At 42.9% G+C, this 23,933-nt stretch overlaps 1 protein-coding gene across 1 annotated transcript in view; it reads left to right on the top strand.

The window, feature by feature from the left end:
- ttc7b (tetratricopeptide repeat domain 7B) overlaps positions 1-23,933 on the top strand; it is a 470,560-nt gene that overhangs the window by 284,279 nt on the left and 162,348 nt on the right. The gene's annotated exons all lie outside the window — the stretch shown is intronic.

Below are 23,933 nucleotides of genomic sequence, written 5' to 3'. Positions count from 1 at the left end.
AGATGTTCATCATGAGTCTTAAGGACTTTCTACAGGGGCACAATTGAGAGCATCCTGACTGGCTTCAAGTTCCTCGGCATCCACATCACCGAGGACCTCACGTGGACTGTACACACCAGCTGTGTGGTGAAAAAGGCACAACAGCACCTCTTTCACCTCAGACAGTTAAGTAAGTTTGGTATGGGCCCCCAAATCCTAAGAGCTTTCTACAGGGGCACAATTGAGAGCATCCTGACTGGCTGCATCACTGCCTGGTACGGGAACTGTACTTCCCTCAATCGCAGGACTGCAGAGAGTGGTGTGGACAGCCCAGTGCATCTGTAGATGTGAACTTCCCACAATTTGGGACATTTACAAAGATAGGTATGTAAAAAGGGCCCGAAGGATCATTGGGGACCCAAATCACCCTAACCATAATCTATTGCAGTTGCTACCATCCGGGAAACAGTACCACAGCATAAAAGCCAGGACCAACAGGCTCTGGGACAACTTCTTCCACCAGGCCATCAGACTGATTAATTCACACTGACACAATTGTATTTCTAAGCTATATTGACTGTTCTGTTGTATATCTTACTGTACTTTAATTAATATAATTTGCACATTGCACATTCAGACAGAGATGTAAAGATTTTTACTGCTCATATATGTGAAGGATGTAAGAAATAAAGTCAATTCAATTCAATTAAATTCAGTTGAAAAGATACCATGGAAGGGTTTTAGTCTGCCACATGGAATTAAGGAATGAACAGAACCTTTAACTATTCCTTCTACTTTACCTTTACACTCCATAACTCAAAAACAATTGCTTTCTTAAGACAAGAGCACTTTCAGTGATGTACTTGGGAAATGCCCTTGTGCTGGAAGTAGAGTAACCATTTGAGCATTCAAAATCTTACAAATGGCAGTGAGAGAAGTGACATGACAATGGAGGAAAATTCACTGCGGCACAGTGGACAATGGTGGTATAACCGTGAATTATGTACACCCACATAGTATTTCTTTCTGCGGAAAATCAGGCAAATATAGGTAGTCCCTGAGTTACGAACATCTGACTTACAGACATCCCCCTTCCAGTCGGCTGGTGGCACCGTGAGATCAGCGCCGGGCTGGAGAACGGAGGTACCTGAGTTCAATTTAGTGACAGACCGCTCCCATGCCAGATTGATGTCGATCTAGTGACTCCCGTACCATCCGTGCCGGGTTGATGTCGAGCTCGCAACTGGACCTCGTAAAAAAAAAACACTGCCACCTCCAGTTTAAATTCCCACACGGAATATTATGGAAGGTCAAATACCCCTACCCAGCACAGACCCCACTTGTCCCATTTAGCCTGTTTCAGTGCGGTGGTCCTTAGGACCCAGCAGACCTTGGGAGCCGGCGGAGCTCGGGACCCGCTGCCCGCAGTGTTTCTGTTCCATTGATGGGAAGTGATCGCAATTGAAGATAAGGTGGAAATAATAAAGCGTTTGGAAAAGGGTGAAACGCCATTGGTCATTGGAAAAGCGCTAGGCTACAGTCGGTCAACAATTTTAAAGGATAATGGATAAAATGAGAATAATGGAGCATGTGAAAGGCCCTGCCCTGATGAAAGCTACAATTATTACTAAGCAACGCAGTGGTTTAATTATTGGAATACATATGTTTCTTAAGTGTTTTATATGCATAGAAAGGTAAAATATATACTATATACTAAGACAAATGTTTTACTAACTGACACTAAATAATACCGGATGTACTTGTTCCAACGTATGTACAAATCCGACTTAAAGACGGACTCAGGAACGGAACTCGTACGTAACCCAGCGACTGCCTGTAGATATGCAAGAAGTCCACAATCCATAATTCCTCATTTGGCAGCCTTGCTGCAGATGGGTTTTCATGTTTTTAGATGAAGACACAAATATTACTGCAAGTACAGGGATGTTTTGATATGTGAATAGTTTGGTGAGATTACTTGAGGGTGGATGTGGCCCAAGATGACATGTGATATATAGTGATGTTTTGCAGGCAGCTCATATAACTACAAGATAAATTTCTCCTGAATTATGATCACTGCAATCCACTGCCTGTAATTTCTATTTTAGAAATGTACTTTTGAACCGTCTAAATGAAGTAGAAATTTTACAGTCTCCTGAAGGATTCGTCAAACTTGGCTCATGGGATTGCAGGAATGGCACCTTGAAGTGGACGAAGATTGGCCATCGCAGAAAGTGAAAGCACCTGGGTAGACTTCAAGCCATGTTAAAGCGTCAAGACCTGAGAGTGGAAAATGAAGCAGTGTTCAACCCCAGGGTCCCTGACCTGAGCCCATCACGCCCCCTGCGTTTGACCCATATTCCTCTCTTCTCACTGCTACTATCGGGCAAGAGGTGCAGGAGTCTTGGGTCCCATATTGCCAGATTTGGAAGCAGCTATTGCCATGCAACCACTGGGCTCCTGGACTGGCTTCACTCGCTTTTGCACTAAACTGACTCTGTAGTGTGTGGACTCACTTTTTGAACTCTGCAGCTCATATTTTCAGTATTATTTATTTACTTTTTTATTATTAGCACAATTAGTCCTCTTTTGCTCTTTGGATATTTGTCAGTCTTTATTATATGTGGTGCATCATGAATTCTATTGTTTCTTTGTTTTCCTGTGGATGCCTGCAAGAAAATGAATCTCAAGATTGTATATTTTATATACACTTTGAAAATACTTCGAACTCTGAGTTTACAGTATCATTTGTGAGACACTGACAGCAACTTCATTGACATTTTTAGCAAGATCACCGGATTAATGCACAGTTCTGTAAGAGTGATAATGCTACTGAAAATTCCTTTCTGAGGGGCGACAATCATACCAGTACCCGAGAAGACCAAGGTGAGCTTCCTCAACAACTATCGCCCAGTGGCACTCACATCTACTGTGATGAAGTGCTTTGAGAGGTTGGTCAAGGCGAGGATCAACTACTGCCTAAGAAAGAACCCAATGCAGTTTGCCTATTGTCACAGCGGACGCAATCTCACTAGCTCTCCACTCAACCTTGGATTACCTGGACAAAGCAATACCACATCGGGCTGTAGTTCAATGATTACAGCTCAGCATTCAACACATTTGTACCCTCAGTTCAAATTAACAAGCTTCAGAACCTGGGCCTCTGTCCCTTCCCCTGCAACTGGATCCTTGACTTGTTCACCTAGATGCCACAGTCTGTGTGGATCAGAAATAACATCTCCTCCTTGCTAGCAATCAACCCTGCTGCACCTCGAGGATGCATGCTTAGTCCACTGTTGTACACTCTGTACAACCACAACCGTGCGGCCAGGCACAGCTTGAAGGTCATCTATAAATTTGCTGATGACACTACTATTGTTGGTAGAATTTCATATGGTTGCTAGGAGTCGTACAGTGAAGTAGATCAGCTGTTTGTTTGGTGTTGCTGCAACCTTGCGCTCAATGTTAGTAAGACCAAGGAATTAGACCATAAGATCATTAGACATGGGAGCAGAATTAGGCCATTCAGCCCATCGTGTCTACTCTGCCATTCCATCATGGCTGATCCTGGATCCCACTCAACCCCATACACCTGCCTTCTCGCCATAACTTTCCATGCCCTGTTCAGTCAGGAAACGATCAACTTCCACTTTAAATATACCATGGGCTTGACCTCCACCACAGTCTGTGACAGAGCACAGATTCATCACTCTCTGGCTAAAAAAATTCCTCCTCACCTCTTCTAAAAGGTCACCCCTCAATTTTGAGGCTGTGTCCTCTAGTTTTGGATACGCCCACCAGAGGAAACAGCCTCTGCACATCCACCCTATCTAGTCCTTTCAACATTTGGTAGGTTTCAATGAAATCCAACCCCCCCCCCCCCCCCGGCATTCTTCTAAATTCCATTGACTACAGCTCCAAAACTGCCAACACTCCTCATATGTTAACCCCTTCATTCCTGGAATAATCCTTGTGTACATCCTCTGGATTCTGTCTAATGACAGTATATCCTTTTTGAGATATGCGGCCCAAAACTGTTAACAATACTCCAAGTGCGGCCTGACTAATATCTTATAAAACTTCAGCATTATCACCTTGCTTTTATATTCTATTCTCCTTGAAATAAATGCCAACTTTGCATTTGCCTTCTTTACTACAGACTCAACCTGTAAATTAACCTTCTGGGGGTCTTGCACAAGGACCCCTAAGTCCCTCTAATATTCGAATTTTCTTATCTACTGATATCTACTATAAGCCTACAGATTCTCACAGCTAACTGGACTATTCCTCTTCCCTCCCTGTCTCTTGCAAAAATGCTATCCCCTTCTCACAATTCCTCCGTCTCTGCCGCATCTGCTCTCAGGATGAGGCTTTTCATTCCAGGACAAAGGAGATGTCTTCCTTTTTTTAAACAAAGGGGCTACCCTTCTTCCACCATCAACTGCTCTCAAACGCATCTCTCCCATCTCCCGCACATCTGCCCTCACCCCATCCGTCCACCACCCCACTCGGGATAGGGTTCCCCTTGTCCTCACCTACCACCCCACCAGCCTCCAGGTCCAACGTATAATTCTCCGTAACTTCCGCCACCTCCAACGGGATCCCACTACCCAGAACATCTTTCCCTCCCCCACTTTCTGCTTTCCGCAGGGATCGCTCCCTACGCGACTCCCTTGTCCACTCGTCACCCCCCCCCCCCCCCCACCCCTTCCCACCGATCTTCCTCCTGGCACTTATCCTTATAAACGGAACAAGTGCTACACCTGCCCTTACACTTCCTCCCTCACCACCATTCAGGGCCCCAGACAGTCCTTCCAGGTGAGGCGACACTTCACCTGTGAGTCGGCTGGTGTGGTATACTGCGTCCAGTGCTCCCAGTGTGGCCTTCTGTATATTGGTGAGACCCGACACAGACTGGGAGACCGTTTCGCTGAACACCTACGCTCGGTCCGCCAGAGAAAGCAGGATCTCCCAGTGGCCACGCATTTTAATTCCACGTCCCATTCCCATTCAGATATGTCTATCCATGGCCTCCTCTACTGTCAAAATGAATCCAAACTCAGGTTGGAGGAACAACACCTTATATACTGGCTGGGTAGCCTCCAACCTGATAGCATGAACATTGACTTCTCTAACTTCCATTAATGCCTCTCCTCCCCTTCTTACCCCATTGCTGACATATTTAGTTGTTTGCCTGTTCTCCATCTCCCTCTGGTGCTCCCCCCCCCTTTCTTTCTCCCGAGGCCTCCCATCCCATGATCCTTTCCCTTCTCCAGCTCTGTATCACTTTCGCCAATCACCTTTCCAGCTCTTAGCTTCATCCCACTCCCTCCGGTCTTCTCCTATCATTTCGCATTTCCCCCTCCCCCCACTACTTTCAAATCTCTTAGTATCTCTCCTTTCAGTTAGTCCTGATGAAGGGTCTCGGCCGGAAACGTCGACAGTGCTTCTCCTTATAGATGCTGCCTGGCCTGCTGTGTTCCACCAGCATTTTGTGTGTGTTGTTTGAATTTCCAGCATCTGCAGATTTCCTCATATTTGCTATTCGAATTTTCTCCCCATTTGGATAATAGTCTGCACTATTGTTCTTTTTTACCAAAATGTATTATTATACATTCACCAAAACTGTATTCATCTGCCTCTTTCTGGCACATTCTTCCAATTTGTCTTATGTCCTGCTGCAATCGCATTGCTACCTTTCGGTTTTGGCTGAAATATCAACTCCTCTAAACTTTCTCCCTACTGAATCTTGATCAATCCAACCCTGCCCTCTTACATAGCCTTCCATAGTTAAAGCAGAGTTAGATAGATTTTGTATAGCAGGGAAATTAAAGGGTCTTAAAGGGTTATAAGAAAATGGCAGGTAGGTGGAGCTGAGTCTATGGCCAGATCAGCCATAACTTATTGAGAACTCTCTCGCCATCTCCCTCTCTCTCCAACCTTATAACATACCTCTTTGGCTTTTATTCCCATGACTTGATGTCCCCTTACATGTCAAATTCTGGTTGTTAGCATTTCTGTGAAGTACCTCATGATGATTCACAGTAACAATGTGCTCAGTTTTCTGTTGTTATTTCTCCACTCAGTGGGCTTTAAAGATATCACCTGGCTTGCAATTGTTTCCTCCACTCCCAGCAATCTTATAGACGTTCAGCTGTGTGTGAAATTCGCCACCTTCCCTGTCTGCACCATCCCCATCAGGCCACCCACATTACTCCTTTTTAATCTGGTGCACATCAGCTGGATATCTGTTTTGCTGAAATTTATGTCGCATCCTTGTGTTTATTTCCTCCCACTGACTAAATCAGAGCTGTGCAGAGTACTTCCTCTGCCAATAGAGTGCTATATTGTGTCGTTGCCAAATCTCCTCTTGCTAATTCTTTGCAGGTTAGTTTAACAATTGTAAACTTCAGTGTCCTGCACACTCCGTACCCATATACAACTCTTTGTGGACAGAGAAATTATATTGCTGGACTGGCAGATAGAGTTCTGGAGCACTGGGGCAGCTGGGAAATTCATTTACATAATTAAATAAAGCTGGTATTAAAAAAAGCTGGCCTCAATAATGGTAACCACAAATCTATTATAGCAAAACCCCTTTGGTTCACTTCAAGAAATCTACCATCCTCATTTTGACCACCCAACATGTGCCTCCAGACCCACTTAAATGAATACAGGTACCTTCACTCACCTAAACTCTGAACTGATTTCACAACATCCCGACTCACTTTCAGGCAGTCTGGAACTCATGTTTTCTGTATTATTTGCACAATTTCTTCCTTTACAAAAGTGGTTGTTTGTCAGTCTTCATGTATAAGTAGTTCCTCATAGATTCTGTTCTATTTATTTTCCTGTAAATGCCTGCAAGAAAATGAATCTTAAGGTAACACAGGTTGAATACCCCTTATCCAAAATGCTTGGTGCTCAAAGTGTTCCAGATTTCAGATTTTTTTTTAGATCTTTGGAATATATAATGAGATAGGTTGGATTGCCATAATTTCTGACTGAATTTATGTGCAATAAGCAGTCTTTCTTCATCACACATATGTACTTAACAGTAAAAATCATTACATACCATTAATATAATGTGTGCATGGTAACAAAATCAGCACCACAGCATCAGGAGAATATCTGAATCAGCTGTTGAACAGAGACAGCTTTCAGTCTCTGCCTATGATGCCATGTTTTGATTAACAGGTTACAGCACATAGTATTTGTAGTTTTCTTTTTTAGGTTTTATGTAAGCTATAAAAACAATCAGCATTGTAGACTTGTTGTGTTAGATTTTCATCAGCGACGATCTTTGCTAACTCATCGAATTTCTCTGCTGCCTCATGATCTTTAAAAATTTAATGTTGTGCCTTTTCTTAAGTTTCTGAACCAGCCTGCTGAATATTCACAATCACCTTCAATTTTCAGTTTGTCAAGATAGATCTTTGCTTGTTTCATAATTAGCATACTGTTAAGACGCATATGTTCACTCTGATGCTGAGGAATCCATTCTTTCAATGCACAATCAAGATCTTCATTGTTACTTCATGGAATGTTTTTCTATTTTTTATTAACTTCTGTTAATTACAGATGTGAGCTCATTTCTCTAAACTGTCTGTGATGCACAGAGACCTGCAAGTCACCTGGGAACCTTCTAGCACCTCGTGGAATTTTCCACTTGTGAGATTTCGGAGGTTTTTGGATTTTGGAATTTCAGATAAGGGGTATTCAGCCTGTATATGGTGACACATATATACATACTTTGATAATATATTGTTCTTGACTTTGACCATAAGACATAGGAGCAGAATAGGCCATCTGGCCCATCGAGTCTGCTCTACCATTCAATCATGGCTGATACTTTTTTCTTCTCCTCAACCCCAGTTCCTGGCCTTCTCCCTGTAACCTTTCATGCCATGTCCAATCAAGAACCTATCAATCTCTGCCTTAAATACAGCCAATGACCTGGCCTCCACAGCTGCATCTGGCAACAAACTCACCACCCTTTGGCTAAAGAAATTTCTCCGCACCTCTGTTTTGAAAGGGCGCCCCTCTATCCTGAGGCTATCTCCTCTTGTCTTAAACTCTCCCAGCATGGGAAACATCCTTTCCACATCTACTCTGTCTAGGCCTTTCAACATTCAAAATATTTCAATGAGATCCACTCTCATCCTTCTGAATTCCAGCGAGTACAGGCCCAGAGCTATCAAACGTTCCTCATATGATAACCCTTTCATTCCTGGAATCATCCTTGTGAACCTCCTCTGGACCCTCTCCAATGCCAGTACATCTTTCCTAAGATGAGGGCCCCAAAACTGTTCACAATACTCAAGATGACGCCTCACTAGTGCCTTATAAAGCCTCAGCATCACATCCTTGCTGTTGTATTCTAGACCTCTTGAAATGAATGCTAATGTAACCCCCTGGTAAGCCTCAGGCTCACTCAGCTTGCTTCCGTCTAGGGGGAGCAGCCTTTAGCCCCGCCAAACTGGGTAATCAGCTTGTGTGGATAATGTGTGATATCCCCAACACACCAAATAACAGACAGTACACCATATGAGATTAAATGAGTTCACTTTATAGATCTTACTGGAACTATGTACTTAACAGAGATACAATATAAAAGGAAAAGTAAAAGGTGCCAAAATTATCAAAGTCCAAACCTCTTCGTGCACATCCGTTGGAGCTCAATTAACGAAGTCTTCTGGCCACCATTCAATCCCCTCAGACCTCCTTGTCTCGTAGCTCAGGACCACCCGAAGTGATCAACCAAGCGCCCCTGGCACGTCTGTCTTCGTCTCCTCTCCTCGCCAAAAACCCTGGCCTCGGACCCCCGCTCGGGGTCCATTCCGTCGCCCAGCTTACAGCATCATGTCCTCTCTCTCTCACCCCCTCGCACCGACTCCCCAAAAGCCCTCCAACAATAGCTTACAGACCCAGAAGAGAGAATAACATCTATCCCAATTGGTTAACAAATGAATACAATTCTCGTTATCAGCAATTTTAACCCAAACAAGCTGCGAGAGAAAGCACTCTCTCTCCAGTTATCATAACAAAGAAGCATTCTTACTTTTAACAAAACAAAGAAGCCATTTTGATTAACATACACAGTAACATAAAGAAGAAACCCCTTACACTAACATGGCATTTGCCTTCCTCACTACCGACTCGACCTGTAAGTTAACCTTTAGGGTGTACTGCACGAGGACTCCCATGTCCCATCTCAGATTTTTGGATTTTCTCCTCATTTAGAAAATAGTCAGCACATTTATTTCTACTACCAAAGTGCATGACCATGCATTTTCCAACATTGTATTTCATTTGCTACTTTCTTGCCTATTCTCCTAATCTATCTAAGTCCTTCTGCATCCTGCCTGTTTCCTCAACACTAACTGTCCCTCCACCAATCTTTGTATCAACTACGAACTTGGTAACAAAGCCATCTATTCCATCATCTAACCCATTAACGTACAGCGTAAAACGGAGTGGTCCCAGCACCTATCCCTGCAGAACATGACTAGTCACTGGCAGCCAACCAGAAAAGGATCCTTTTTCCCCCCACTCACTGCCTCCTACCAATCAGCCAATGCTCTAACCTTGTTAGTAACTTGCCTGTAATACTATGGCCTCTTAACTTGGTATGCAGCCTTATGTGTGGCACCTTGTTAACAAATTTCACGTCACATGCTAGTAATAATAAACCTGATTCTGATTCTGAAGGCCTTCTGAAAGTCCAAGTACACAATATCCACTACATCCCCTTTATGTATCCTACTTGTAATCTCCTTGAAGAATTGCAACAGGTTTGTCAGGCAGGATTTTCCCTGAAAGAAACCTTGCTGGGTTTGTACTATCTTGTCCCTTGTCACCAAGTACTCCATCACCTCATCCTTAACAATTGACTCTTCAATTAACATCTTCCCATCCACTGAGGTCAGGCTAACTGTTCTATAATTTCCTTTCTGCTGCTTTCCTCCTTTCTTAAAGAGTGGAGTGACATTTGCAATTTTCTAGTCCTCTGGCACCATGCCAGAGTCCAGTGATTTTTGAAAGATCATTTCTAATGCCACCACAATCTCCAATGCTACCTCTTTCAGAACTCTTGGGTGCAATTCATCTGGTCAGGGTGATTTATGTACCTTTACCTTTTATGTACCTTTTTGAGCAGCTTCTCTCTTGTAATAGTAACTGCACCCACTTCTCTTCCTTCACACACTACAGCATCAGGCACACTGCTGGTGTCTTCCACAGTGAAGACTGACACAAAATACTCATTTAGTTCATCAGCCATTTCCTTGTCCCCCATTCTTATTTCTGCTGCCTCATTTTCTAGTAGTCCTATGTCCATTCTCATTTCTCTTTTATTTTTAACATACTTGAAAAAACTTTCACTATCCACTTTGATATTATTTGCTGGCTTGCTTTTATATTTCATCTTTTCCCTTCTAATGATTTTTTTAGTTGTTCTCAGTAGGTTTTTAAAAATCTTCCCATCTTCTATCTTCCCACTAAATTTTGCTTTGGTGTATACCCTTTCTTTTGTTTTTACATAGCTTGGACTTCCCTTGTCAGCCATGATTGTACTATTTTACCATCTGAGTATTTCTTCATTTTTGGAAATGTCCTGCACCTTCCTCATTTTCCCCAGAAATGCACGCCATTACTGCTCTGCCGACATTCCTGCCAGCAGTTCCTTCCAAGTTGCTTTGGCCAGCTCCTCTCTCATACCACTGTAATTTCCCTTACTCCACTGAAATACTGCTACATCAGACTTTACTTTCTCCCTATCACATTTCAATCATATTGTGATCACTAGTTCCTAAGGGTTCTTTTACCTTAAGTTCCCTAATTGCCTCTGGTTCCTTATGTAACACCCAATCCAGAATAGCTGATCCCCAGTAGGCTCAACGACAAACTGCTCTAAAAAGCCATCTCTTAGGCGTTCAACAAACTCGCTCTCTTGAGATCCATGACCAACCTGATTTTCCCAATTGACCTGCGTGTTAAAATCTCCCATGACTATCATAACATTGCCCTTTTGACTCACATTTCTATTTCCTGCTGTGATCTGTGGTCCACCTCCCAGCCACTATTGGGAGGCCTGTATATAACTGCCATCAATGTCCTTTTACCCTTGCAGTTTCTTAACCAACAAGGATTTAACATCTTCCGATCTTATGTCACATCTTTCTACTGATTTGATGCCATTCTTTACCAGTACAGCCACACCAACCCCTGCCTACCTTCCTGTCCCTCCGATATAATGTGTAACCTTGGACATTCAGTTCCCAACTACAGCCATCCTTCAGCCATGATTCATTGATGGCCACATCATACCCAGCAATCTGTAATATTGCAACAAGATCATCCACCTTATTTCTTATACTACGCACTTTTAGATACAACACCTTGAGTACTGTATTTGCTGTCCTTCCTGATTCTGCATCCCTAATGTTTTGATACTCAACCTGTTGACTGCAACTAAATCCCATCACCTTCCTTCCCTTCCTGACAGTCTGACTGCATGCTATCTTTAGTTTTTCACCGTCCGTTCAATCCTGAGTCGCTTCACTCCTGTTTCCACCCCTTTGCCAAATTAGTTTAAACCCTCCCCTCCCCAAAAGGTCTAACAAACCTGCCCCCCGAGAATATTGGTCCACCTCGGGTTCAGGTGCAACCCGTCACTTCTGAACAGGTCATACTTCCCCCAGAAGAGATCCCAATGATCCAAGAACCTGAAGCCTTGCCCCCTGCACCAGCTTCTCAGCCACGCAGTTATCTGCCAAATCATCCTGCTTCTACCCTCAGTGGCATGTGACACAGCCAGCAGTCCAAAAATTTGACTTAAAACATAGAACTGTACAGCACAGTACAGACCCTTTGGCCCCCAAGGTTGTGGCAAACTTTAACCTACTTTTAGATCAATCTAATGCTTCCTTCCCACATAGTCCTTCATTTTTTCTTTCATTCCTGTGCCTATCCAAGAGTGTACTGAGTGCAACTATTGTATCTGGCTCTACCACTACTCCCAGATAGTGCTTTCCATGCACCCATAAAGAGCTATGTAAAAACCCTACCTCTGACATTTAGTCAAACTTTTCTCCAGTCACCTCTAAAGGATGTCATCTGGTTAGGGAGTAGTCATAGAGCACTGCAGCATGGGAACAGGCCTTCACACTGTGCTGAGCTGTTATTCTGCCTAATTCCATCACCCCGCCCTGGACCATAGCACTTCATAACCCTCCCATTCATTTCCTTATCCAAATTTTCTGAAATTATTTACCTCCTCAGCAAATGAGGTTAGTCATTCGATGTTCCTTCCAATGGCGTCTATGTTCCATGACTGAATAAATTTTTAAAATGTCCTCTAACTTGTTTGCCATTCGAGGCAATCATAGTTGGTCTATGATCTAACTGCGTGTAACAAAAATCAGCTAGAATATTTGAGATAGCTTCAATTATCTTTTGAGAAACAGAATTCCAAACTTGTACTTACCTTCAGCATATCTCAGGAGGAATCATAAAGTAAGCAGAAGTTGGGAAGAATCAGCGAGTTACAGAATATTGTACTGAACCATTTAAATTAGTAATCAAACCAACTACACAATCTCCATATCCTTCCATGTTCCTCATAAATATATGCCTATCTAAGCAACTCTTAAAAGTCCCCAATGTATCTGCCTCTACCACCTCCCCAGGCAGCACTTTCCAGGCACCCACCACTCTCTGTTGAAAAACATTTGCTCCTCACTTCTTTGAAATTACCCCCCTCACCTTAAATACATAGCCATAGACATTTCAACCCTGTGAAAAAGATACTGTCTGCCTACACTATCTATGTCTCTCAGAATCTTATAGATCACTAATATATCTATTTTTAGCCTCCAAAGCTCCAGTGAAAACAACCCAAGTTTGTCCAGTCTCTCATCAGAGTACAATGCCCTCTCATCCACACAACATCCTGGTAAACCTCTTCTGCATCCTCTCCAAAGCCTTGACATTCTTCTCCTAATGGGGCAACCAGAACTATATGCAGTACTCCAGAGGCAACACGAGTGAATCTGCAGATGCTGGAAATAAGTAAAAAACACAAAATGCTGGCAGAACTGAGCAGGCCAGACAGCATCTATGGGAAGAGGTAATAACGACGTTTCGGGCCGAAACCCTTCATCAGGAGTGAGGTAACATGGGATGGTCGGGGGTGGGGGGGGGGGGGGTAAGAAGTCAGGGGAGGGATAAAGTAGAGAGCTGGGAAGTGATAGGCTGGAGGGAAATGGGCTGGGAGAAGGTGGAAAATTATGGGAAAGAAAAGAGAAAGAAAGGTAGGGCTGGGGGGAGAGATTATAGTGGGGGGGGGGGAAGAGAGAGAAAGAGAACCAGACTAAAATGATAGATAGGGATAGGGATGGGGATAAGGGTGGGGAGCAGGGGTATCAACAGAGGTCAGTGAGTTGGATGTTCATGCTGGCAGGAAGGAGGCTACCTAGGCGGGAGATAAGGTATTGCTCCATCGACCTGCGTGTGGCCTCATCTTGACGGTAGAGGAGGCCATGGACAGACATGTTGGAGTGGGAGTGGTCTGTGGAATTGAAGTGTGTGGCCACAGGAAGATCCCGCCACTGCTGGAGGACCGAGCGCCGGTGTTCGGCGAAACGGTCTCCCAGTCTGCGGCGGGTCTTCCCAATGTATAAATGGCCACATCGGGAGCACCGGATACAGTATATACAGTATTTTATGCAATACTCCAGATGTGGCTTAACAGGAGTTTTATAAAGATATAACATAACTTCCTGACTTTTGAACACAATGCCTCAACTAATAATGATAAGCATGCCATATGCATTCTTAACCACCCTATCAACCTGTGCAGTCTCCTTCAGGGAACTATGAACTCGGACTACAAGATCCCTCTACTCATCAACACTGTTTAGGGTCTTGTCCTTAACACTGTATTGTCTCTTTACATTTGATCTCCCAAGGTGCAACATTCCACATTTTGCTGGATTCAATTCCATCTGCCATTTCTTCACACATATCTGCCTATGATATATATCCCACTGTATCTTTTGCCAGTCTTCTGTGCTATCCACAACACTGCCAATCTTCATATCATTTGCAAACTTACCAACCCACCCATCTACATTTTCATCTAGATCATTTATATACATCACAAACAGCAGAGATCCCAGTGCAAATTCCTGCAGAACATCACTAATCACAGACCACCAGCTAGAATAAGTCCCTTTGACCACTAACCTCTATTCTATGAGCAAGCTAGATCTGAATCTAAACAGCCAATTCACCATGGATCTCATGCAACTTAATCTTCTGGATGAGCCTGCCCTGAGGGACCTTCTCAATCACCTTACTAAAATCCATGTAAGCATCCATTACTCTACCTTCATCAATTGTCGTTGTTACCTCGTTAAAAATCTCAATCAATTTACTAAAGTGCCATGCTGGCTCTCCCTAATTAGGCCATGGTTTTTGAAATGTTCATATATCCCATCACTAAGAATTCTCTCTAGTAACTTTCCTACCACTGATGTGAGACTCACCAGTCTGCAGTTTCCAGAATTATCCTTGGTTCCCCTCTTGAATAATGGAACAACATTGGCTACTCACAGGTCCTCCAGGACCTTGCCTGTGGCTAGAGAGCACATGAAGATATTGGTCAAGACCTCAGCAATCTCATCCCTTGCCTCTCTCGATAACCTGGGCTATATTCCATCAAGTCTTGGGGGCATCCACCTTACTGCTCTTTAAGAGGCCCAACATTATCTCCTCATTTATTTCAAAATGCCCTGGCATATTAATATGCTCAGCACTGATCTTCCTATCCTCCACCACCTTCTCCTTGGTAAATACCTTAAGTAAAACAGTCATTAAGGACCTCACCGACACCCTCCGCACCCAAGAAAATACTCCCTAGTTATCCTCTTGCTCTTGATGCATGTATAGAATGCCTTGGGATTCTCTTTAATCATACTTGCCAGGGGCTTTTTGTGGTCCCTCCTGGTTTTCCTAATTCCATTCTTAAGTGCTTTTCTAGCTTCTATATAATATTCAAGGGTTCTGTTTCATTCTAGCTTCCTAAGATTTAGATACTTTTCTTTTATCTTCTTGACTAAATTCATCACTTCTCTCAACATTCGAGGTTCTATTATATTGCCATCCTTGTCCTTCCTTCTGACTGGAATATAGCTGCTTTGTACTCTGTGCAGTTGGTTTTTAAACACATTCCACATGTCAGATGTAGACTTGGTCAAAAACAGCTGTACCCAGTTAATTTTCCCAAGTTTCTGCCTAATGCTCTCATAATTTGCCCTTCTCCAGTTTAATACACTCCCATAAGGTCCATACTTATCATTATCTATTGGTTTCTTAAAACTTAAACAGTTGTGGTCACTGTTCCCTAACGGCTCACACACTGAAAGGTCTGTCACCTGCCAGGCTCATTACCCAACACCAGATCCAGTACAGACCCTCCTCTTATTGGACTATCTAAATATTGATTTAAGAAACCCTCCAGGACAATTTGATGAATTAGAAATGCATGAAGGTTCAGAGTGATCAGGTGGTAATTTTAGTAGTTACCCCAAGGAGAATCTGAACCATAACCCCAAGTGATAACACATTGCCCTTTTTATTAACGGATTGGACACGCTAGAGGCAGGAAACATGTTCCCGATGTTGGGGGAGTCCAGAACCAGAGGCCACAGTTTAAGAATAAGAGGTAGGCCATTTAGAACAGAGTTGAGGAAAAACTTTTTCACCCAGAGAGTTGTGAATCTGTGGAATGCTCTGCCTCAGAAGGCAGTGGAGACCAGTTCTCTGGATGCTTTCAAGAAAGAGTTAAATAGAGCTCTTAAAGATAGCAGAGTCAAGGGATAGGGGGAGAAAGCAGGAAAGGGGTACTGATTGTGGATGATCAGCCATGATCACAATGAATGGCAGTGCTGGCTTGAAGGGCCGAATGGCCTACTCCTGCATCTATTGTCTATTATCTATTCACATTGGAATCAGAGTCAAGTTTATTTTCACTTACTTATATAACAAGAAGATTGTTGCTTTGCAATGCTACATGATTATGAGACATGATGGAGATAGAACTCCAGTTACAGTTAGAACCACATTGCAGAGGAATTAGCTCTACAATCTGTATTTAACTTTGAGAGAACAGGATATCATTCAAAGATTTAGCTTACAGTTTGGTACAAACCAAAATAGCCCACAAGAGAAGTCAGACACTCCTGCTGCAGGCTGGTGAATGCATTTTGCAGTGGAGAGCTAGGCTGAAATAAGCCTCAGCTTCTAATCTGTAGGCTTGCTGTTTTGATCTGAGCAGAGATGGCAACGGTGGCTTGCAGATAATTTTTAAAATTTGTGCATTTAAAGTAAAAATGTACATTGGAAACATTCCTGCCAATGCGGAGAAGCCCTCAGTGATAATCTTTATAGAAAAAAATAAGAGACCATGTTTAAACTCTTTCCCAGCATTCACTGATAGATAGTTGACTAAAACTGTGATGACTAAATATAAAGATCTTCAAGAAAAACCAAAACCTATAAAGTTCTTCAAAAAGAATCCTAAACCATCAAAGATTCTTAAGAAAGATTTTGAGGATCACCTGGCATGACAGACACACTAACATCAGCATACTTGAGGAGGCCAACAAGAAACAGCATCTCCACCATGATAAAGCAATACCAACTCCAAAGGATACGTCCTGTCATCTGGGTGCCTAACTTAGGTCTCCCCAAACAGATCCTTTACTCCCAAGTGAAGAAAGGCAAAGGAAATGTTTCAAAGATGGTAACAAAATCAACCTGAAAAAGTTCAACATTACATCTGAAAAACTGGGAAGACACTGCACTCAATAGATACATCTCAAGGAAATCTTTTCGAGAGGAAGCTGTGCTACAGGAGAACGACGTACGCTGTGCCACAGAGAACAAGAGGCAGCTAAGATAAGAGACTGAACAACCAGAAGACCCAGCCAGTACCACACTCACCACTTACTCATCCCTACAATGCACTAGAATCTGTGGATCCCAGATGGGCCTCTACATACACCTGAGGACCCACCAATAGACAACCCCTTAGGAGCACATCATAATCCATCTACTCAATTTGAGTGATCGCACTGCCAGAAAGTTCTTCAAATTCAAAATATCTCCAAACATTTCCTTGTTGGTATTGGACAACCAGTTTGAATTTCCGGACCATGGTGAAAGTGAATATTAATGTCACGGCTAACAAGGCTCACCAACTCCTCCACTTCCTCAGAAAGCTAAAGAAATTTGGCATGCCCTGTCAACTCTGATCAGTTTTTATCGATGCACCATTCTGTCTGGATGCATAACTTCCTGGTATGACAACTTCTCTGCATGTAACTGCAGGAAATTGCTGAGAGTTGTGGACATAGCTCAGTACAGTACACAAACCAACCTTACCTCCGTGGATCCTGTCTATACATCTCGCTGCCTCAGCAAAGCAACCGGCATAATCAAAGACCCCACCCACCCTCATTCTTCTCCCATTGGGTAGAAGATACAAAAACCTGAAAGCAAGTACCACCAAGCTCAAGAGCACCTTCCATCCCACTTATCAGGCACTTGAAAATATATCTTGCACAATAAAGTGGATCCTTAGCCTCAGAATCTACCTTGTTATAATCTTGCACTCTTTTGGTAACTTTTAAACTCTTTTACCTTATTCAAGCTCAATAGACTGTGTATTTGATCTGTTTAAACAAGATGCAAGACAAGCTTTTCACTGTATCTTAGAACAGGTGACATTCATAAACCAATACCAATAATCTATTTAATTCTGCCATTCAAAGCCTTTTTTTGTCAGTCATTCTTAACTTCCTAACCTACAGTCATAAGTTCCTTGCTAATGTACTATTCTGTTATATAAAAGGGCTCAGGGAGGGGGTGGTGGTCAGGGGAAGACGAGTGATTGAATCACAATAACTGTATTGGGTATATCAATAATCTGACAGAGCAGGCATGAGGCAGATGAAATTTTATAGAGAGAACTGCGATTGTGATAGACTTTGGCAGAAAGGTAATGAAATAGTTCTACTCCGTATGTCTAGAGTAATTGTGGATCCTACCACAGATGGTCACGACAGCTTGGTTTAGTCGGTGAGTGGTGTTAACTGGATCAACAGTCAGAAAGATTTCCAGACCTGCAACAAGGAGACTCCTGCTCTCACTCAGATGGAATGGGCACTTTTTTTTAAAAAAACCTGGTTCTTCAACCAAAGCTTTGGGCATAGTTAATAGAAAAAATGGAAAGCTACGTAAGAGGGAAGGGTTAGGTTGACTTTACAGTAGATTAGAAGGTCAGCACCACATCATGGGCTGAAAAACCTGTACTGTGCTGTAGTGTTTAATGTTCTATAGAGCACCTTAGCACAGAAACCTGCCCTTCGGCCAATCTAATCTGTGATACTGTAGAGCAGGGGTCAGCAACCTTTTTGCCTCTGTGGGCCAGATCGCGTATTAATGAGTGGACGATGGGCCAGATAAATGCCGTAAAAAACTTGAAATATGGAAATTATCCACTTAAATACATCTAGTTATGTTTTGCCTCAAATTAATGAATAACACATGCTAGAAAATCATTTGTGCTTAAGGTTGCCTACCCCTGCTATAGAGCATCTGCCCTTAATAGGCACTTCTTCGGCACATTGTCGCTCTATAAAGCACCTTGAGATATTTTACTTCAGTTTCACTAAAAACTTACATTGATAGTATTGGGCCATTAAAACACTGACAAATATGTCTGTAAATCCATGAGACCGCAGGAGACTGAGGGTTGAAAACTGAAGACAGCCTATCCTACAGATAGGGCACTGTGCATGGGTTGGTGGGAGGGAGGAGGCAGTCTTGTTTTGCTGTGCTTTGTCGCTTGGTATGTTTTTCTTTATTGTGATCTGCGTTGTCCTGCCAAGCATGATGGATATGTTATGCTGATAACAGAATGTATGGCAACACTTGCAGACTGCCCCCATCACATCTTTGGGTGTGTTTGTTGTTAACATAAAGGACAGAGTTTTCTGCATGTTTCGATGTGCATTTGACAAATAAACCTGAATTGGAAATAATAATCTTATGTGTTTTAATTAAAGCTGTTTAAGTAACAAAAATTCATGTGGAAATGTTGTAGTTGTTGAACATCATTATCATGTTCTATCAGAGAGTGAGGTGCTGATTACAGTAACACCAGCTCTGAGAGATGGGGCTCTAGGGGAGATCATACTCCATTATCCAATACAGGAGTTCAGCATGTGCTCTGAAGAAATATCACCAACTGCTTGAAACTCCTCTTTTATATATATAACACACAGAACAGCGACTGGTTAAGATCTGTTACAGAGCCTTGTGTGAACGAGAAAGAATTTAATTGTGTTTGATAATGTGTAAACCCCAAGACTCACTTCAGTAATTTGCCTTCCAACCATCTGTTATATCTCCATGTACTTCTGTAGTTCTTTTCTCCCACAGACACAGATGTCTTCTGTTCCTCCATCTCTCCACTGTCTCTCAGCCTCTCTCCCACCTCACCCCTCTCACCCTCTCTTTTTCATACACTCCCTCTCTCCCTCCGTCTTCCCCTCTCCCTCTAACTTACTCTCTTTCCCTCTCTCCCTCTCCTTCCCTCCCTCACCCTCTCTCCCTTAATCTCTCTCTCTCCCCTCCAATCTCTCTCTGGTACTCTTCCTCATTCTCTCTTTCTCCCTCTCTCATCTCTCCCTCTGTCACCACTCGCTGTTTCCTTTTCCCTCTCTCTTTCCCTCTTCCCCTCTCTCTTTCTCTCTTCCCCTCTCTCTTTCTCTCTCTTCCCCTGTCTGCCCCAATCTTCCCCTTCTCTCCCCACCTCTTCCTGCCTTGTTTCACCACCCTCTCTCCCCATTCATTCCTTCTGTCCCCATCTTTCTCTGTCACTCACTCTCCTTCACCCCTCCCTCACCCCCTTTCCTCTCTTCCATTACTCCCTTTCTGTCTCTCTCTGTCTGCTCCCTCCCCATCTCTCACCATTCTTCTCCATCTCTCCCATTCTTTCCTCCTGTCTTCCTCTCCCTCTCTCTTTCTCTCTCTCCCCCTTCCTCCCATCCTACACCCATCATCTCTTCTCTCTCCCTCTCCCTCCTCACTCTCTCCTACTCCCTCCATCCCCTCTGTCCTCCCTCTCCAACCCTCCCCCCCTCTCTCTGTGTCTCTCTCTTTCTCTTTTCCAGTGTATTTAGTAATTAGATTCAGACACACCAGTCCATCTGTTCCATTGTAATCATTCTGACACTGGTCTCTTGGCTGACATTAACCTAACAACAATTTTAAAATGAATAAAGCACTTCTTGCAATTTATTTCTGTGAACACTGCTTGAGGATGCTATGGTTGTCATGGACTAGTTGGGCCAAAGGGCCTGCTTTTGTATTGTTCTATAACTCTATAGTTGGAAAGTCTGGAACCAGAGGGCACAGCCTCAAAATAGAAGGATATCTCCTTAGAATACATGTGAGGAAGAATTTCTTTACCCAGAGGGTGGTGAATCTGCAGAATTCATTTCAACAGACAGCTGTGGAAAACAGAAGTTGATGGGTTTTTGATTTGTAAGGGTGTTCAGGGTTACGGGGAGAAGTCAGGAGAAAGGGTTAAGAGGGATGGAACAGAGTTGATGAGCCAAATATCCTAATTCTGCTCCTATGTCTTATCTTATGAACCTTTCCTATCTATGTACCTGTCCAACTGTCTTAAATGTTGTTAATGTACCTGCCTCAACCACTTTCTCTGGCAGCTCATTCTATATATGGACCACCCTCTGAATGAAGAAATACTTCAAATACTTTTTATATCTTTCACCTCTCACCTCAAACCAATGTCAGCCTATAAAGTACATGTTAAGTACACCTGGTAGTACTAATTGAAGAAAAGGGTCAATCACCCTCATTTTTCACCATTATTTATTCCACAGCTAATAAAATACCTCTGAAGGCAATCAGGCATCTCTAGTTGAAGGTTCTCAAGCCAAAGTGTCAAATGTCCATTTCCCTTCACAGATACTGACTAACTCATTGAGTTCCTCCAGCAGTTCGTGAGCACCAGGGTGAAAGACAGATTCTACACCCTATTATAAGACTACTGAATCAACCTCTAGTGTGATCAAATGGATTTTTAATCTCAGAATCTATCTCGTCTTGGTCTTGTGCCTTAACCATTTTACCTGCACTGCACCTCCTCTGTAATTGTAACACTTTATTCTACAATCTGTTCCTTTGTTCCCTACTTCTAGTGAAATCATCAGTGTGGACGACATGCAAAACAAAGTTTTTCACTGTACCTCAGTACATGTGACAATAATAAACCAATTAGCAATTTCCAATTATTTGCCCAGCACTAGTTAAACTAACAAACTACAATCATTTGGTAGGGACATTGGCAGGGACTCAGAGTCAGATTCATTTATGACATGTACATCAAAACAGAGTGCATTGTTTGCATTAACAACTAACATTGACTGAGGATGTGCTGGGGGCTGCCGGCAAATGTCGCCACACATTTTGGTGCCAACACAGCATACCCACCATGTTCAGTACAACAACATTCTAATCTTCTGGCACAACTGAAAAACTAGTTAAAACCTCCACCTTCTACCTTTCTGGGAGGGATTTCATCGGGGCCTATGATTTATTCATTTTTAAAGATGCTGTACCTCTTCATACTTTTTACTGATGTTTATTTAATGTCGTATCTCACAAGGGTTCATCTAACTAGAGTGCTAGCATCATCTTCACTGTAAAGACAGCCACAAAACGTACATTAACCTCATTCACACACCAGACATCTACACGTGTCTTGTCCTATATAAACTCTTCACTTCCCTTAAATTTTATTTTGCACTCTATGCACTTAAAAGCCATTTTTAAATTTTCTTAATTCCTAATTTCCCCTTTAATTTCACCCCTGTGCTTTATACTAAAACTCTCATTGCCTTGTTAAACCCTCTATGCACTTAGCAGGCTCTAGATGTGGTGGTCCTACCCTTCTTCTTTGTGAGAATGTTTGTTTCATAGAAACATAGAAAATAGGTGCAGGAGTAGGCCATTCGGCCCTTCGAGCCTGCACCGCCATTCAGCATGATCATGGCTGATCATCCAACTCAGAACCCTGTACCTGCTTTCTCTCTATACCCCCTGATCCCTTTAGCCACAAGGGCCATATCCAACTTCCTCTTAAATATAGCCAATGAACCGGCCTCAACTGTTTCCTGTGGCAGAGAATTCCACAGATTTACCACTCTCTGTGTGAAGAAGTTTTTCCTCACCTCGGTCCTAAAAGGCTTCCCCATTATCCTTAAACTGTGACCCCTCGTTCTGGACTTCCCCAACATCAGAAACAATCTTCCTGCATCTAGCCTGTCCAATCCCTTTAGAATTTTATACGTTTCAATAAGATCCCCCCTCAATCTTCTAAATTCCAGTGAGTATAAGCCTAATCGATCCAGTCTTTCTTCATATGAAAATCCTGCCATCCCAGGAATCAATCTGGTGAACCTTCTCTGTACTCCCTCTATGGCAAGAGTGTCTTTCCTCAGATTAGGGGACCAAAACTGCACACAATACTCTAGGTGCGGTCTCACCAAGGCCTTGTACAACTGCAGTAGAACCTCCCTGCTCCTGTACTCAAATCCTTTTGCTATGAATGCCAACATACCATTTGCCTTTTTCACCACCTGCTGTACCTGCATGCCCACCTTCAATGACTGGTGTACAATGACACCCAGGTCTCGTTGCACCTCCCCTTTTCCTAATGGGCCACCGTTCAGATAATAATCTGTTTTCCTGTTCTTGCAACCTAAGTGGATAGCCTCACATTTATCCACATTAAATTGCATCTGCCATGAATTTGCCCGCTCACCTAACCTATCCAAGTCACCCTGCATCCTCTTAGCATCCTCCTCACAGCTAACACTGCCGCCCAGCTTCGTGTCATCTGCAAACTTGGAGATGCTGCATTTAATTCCCTCGTCTAAATCATTAATATATATTGTAAACAACTGGGGTCCCAGCACTGAGCCTTGCGGTACCCCACTAGTCACTGCCTGCCATTCTGAAAAGGTCCCGTTTACTCCCACTCTTTACTTCCTGTCTGCCAACCAATTCTCTATCCACATCAATACCATACCCCCAATACCATGTGCTTTAAGTTTGCACACTAATCTCCTGTGTGGGACCTTGTCGAAAACCTTTTGAAAATCTAAATATACCACATCCACTGACTCTCCCCTATCCACTCTACTAGTTACATCTTCAAAAAATTCTATAAGATTCGTCCGACATGATTTTCCTTTCACAAATCCATGCAGACTTTGTCCAATGATTTCACCTTTTTCCAAATGTGCTGTTATCACATCTTTGATAACCGACTCTAGCATTTTCCCCACCACCGATGTCAGACTCACCGGTCTATAATTCCCCGGTTTTTCTCTCCCTCCTTTTTTAAAAAGTGGGGTTACATTAGCCACCCTCCAATCCTCAGGAGCTAATCCAGAATCTAAGGAGTTTTGAAAAATTATCACTAATGCATCCACTATTTCTTGGGCTACTTCCTTAAGCACTCTGGGATGCAGACCATCTGGCCCTGGGGATTTATCTACCTTTAATCCCTTCAATTTACCTAACATCACTTCCCTACTAACATGTATTTCCCTCAGTTCCTCCATCTCACCAGACCCTCGGTCCCTTACTATTTCCGGAAGATTATTTATGTCCATGAAAAGTATCATTTGCCAGTCTATCTTAGCTAATTCACGTCTCATACCTTCAAAGTTACCCTTCTTTAAGTTCAGAACGATTCCCCTGCCATTGCTCCAAGAATCATTTCTTATCAAAGCAGCTGTTTCCAGTCCATTTCTAAATCCAACCTCAAAATGGTAATGCTATCCTTATCC

Source organism: Hemitrygon akajei, chromosome 3 (genome assembly GCF_048418815.1).
Source record: "Hemitrygon akajei chromosome 3, sHemAka1.3, whole genome shotgun sequence".
NCBI classification, from domain to species: domain Eukaryota; kingdom Metazoa; phylum Chordata; class Chondrichthyes; order Myliobatiformes; family Dasyatidae; genus Hemitrygon; species Hemitrygon akajei.
Note: the sequence above shows the minus strand (reverse complement) of the source record. Positions and strands in the feature narration are given on the sequence as shown.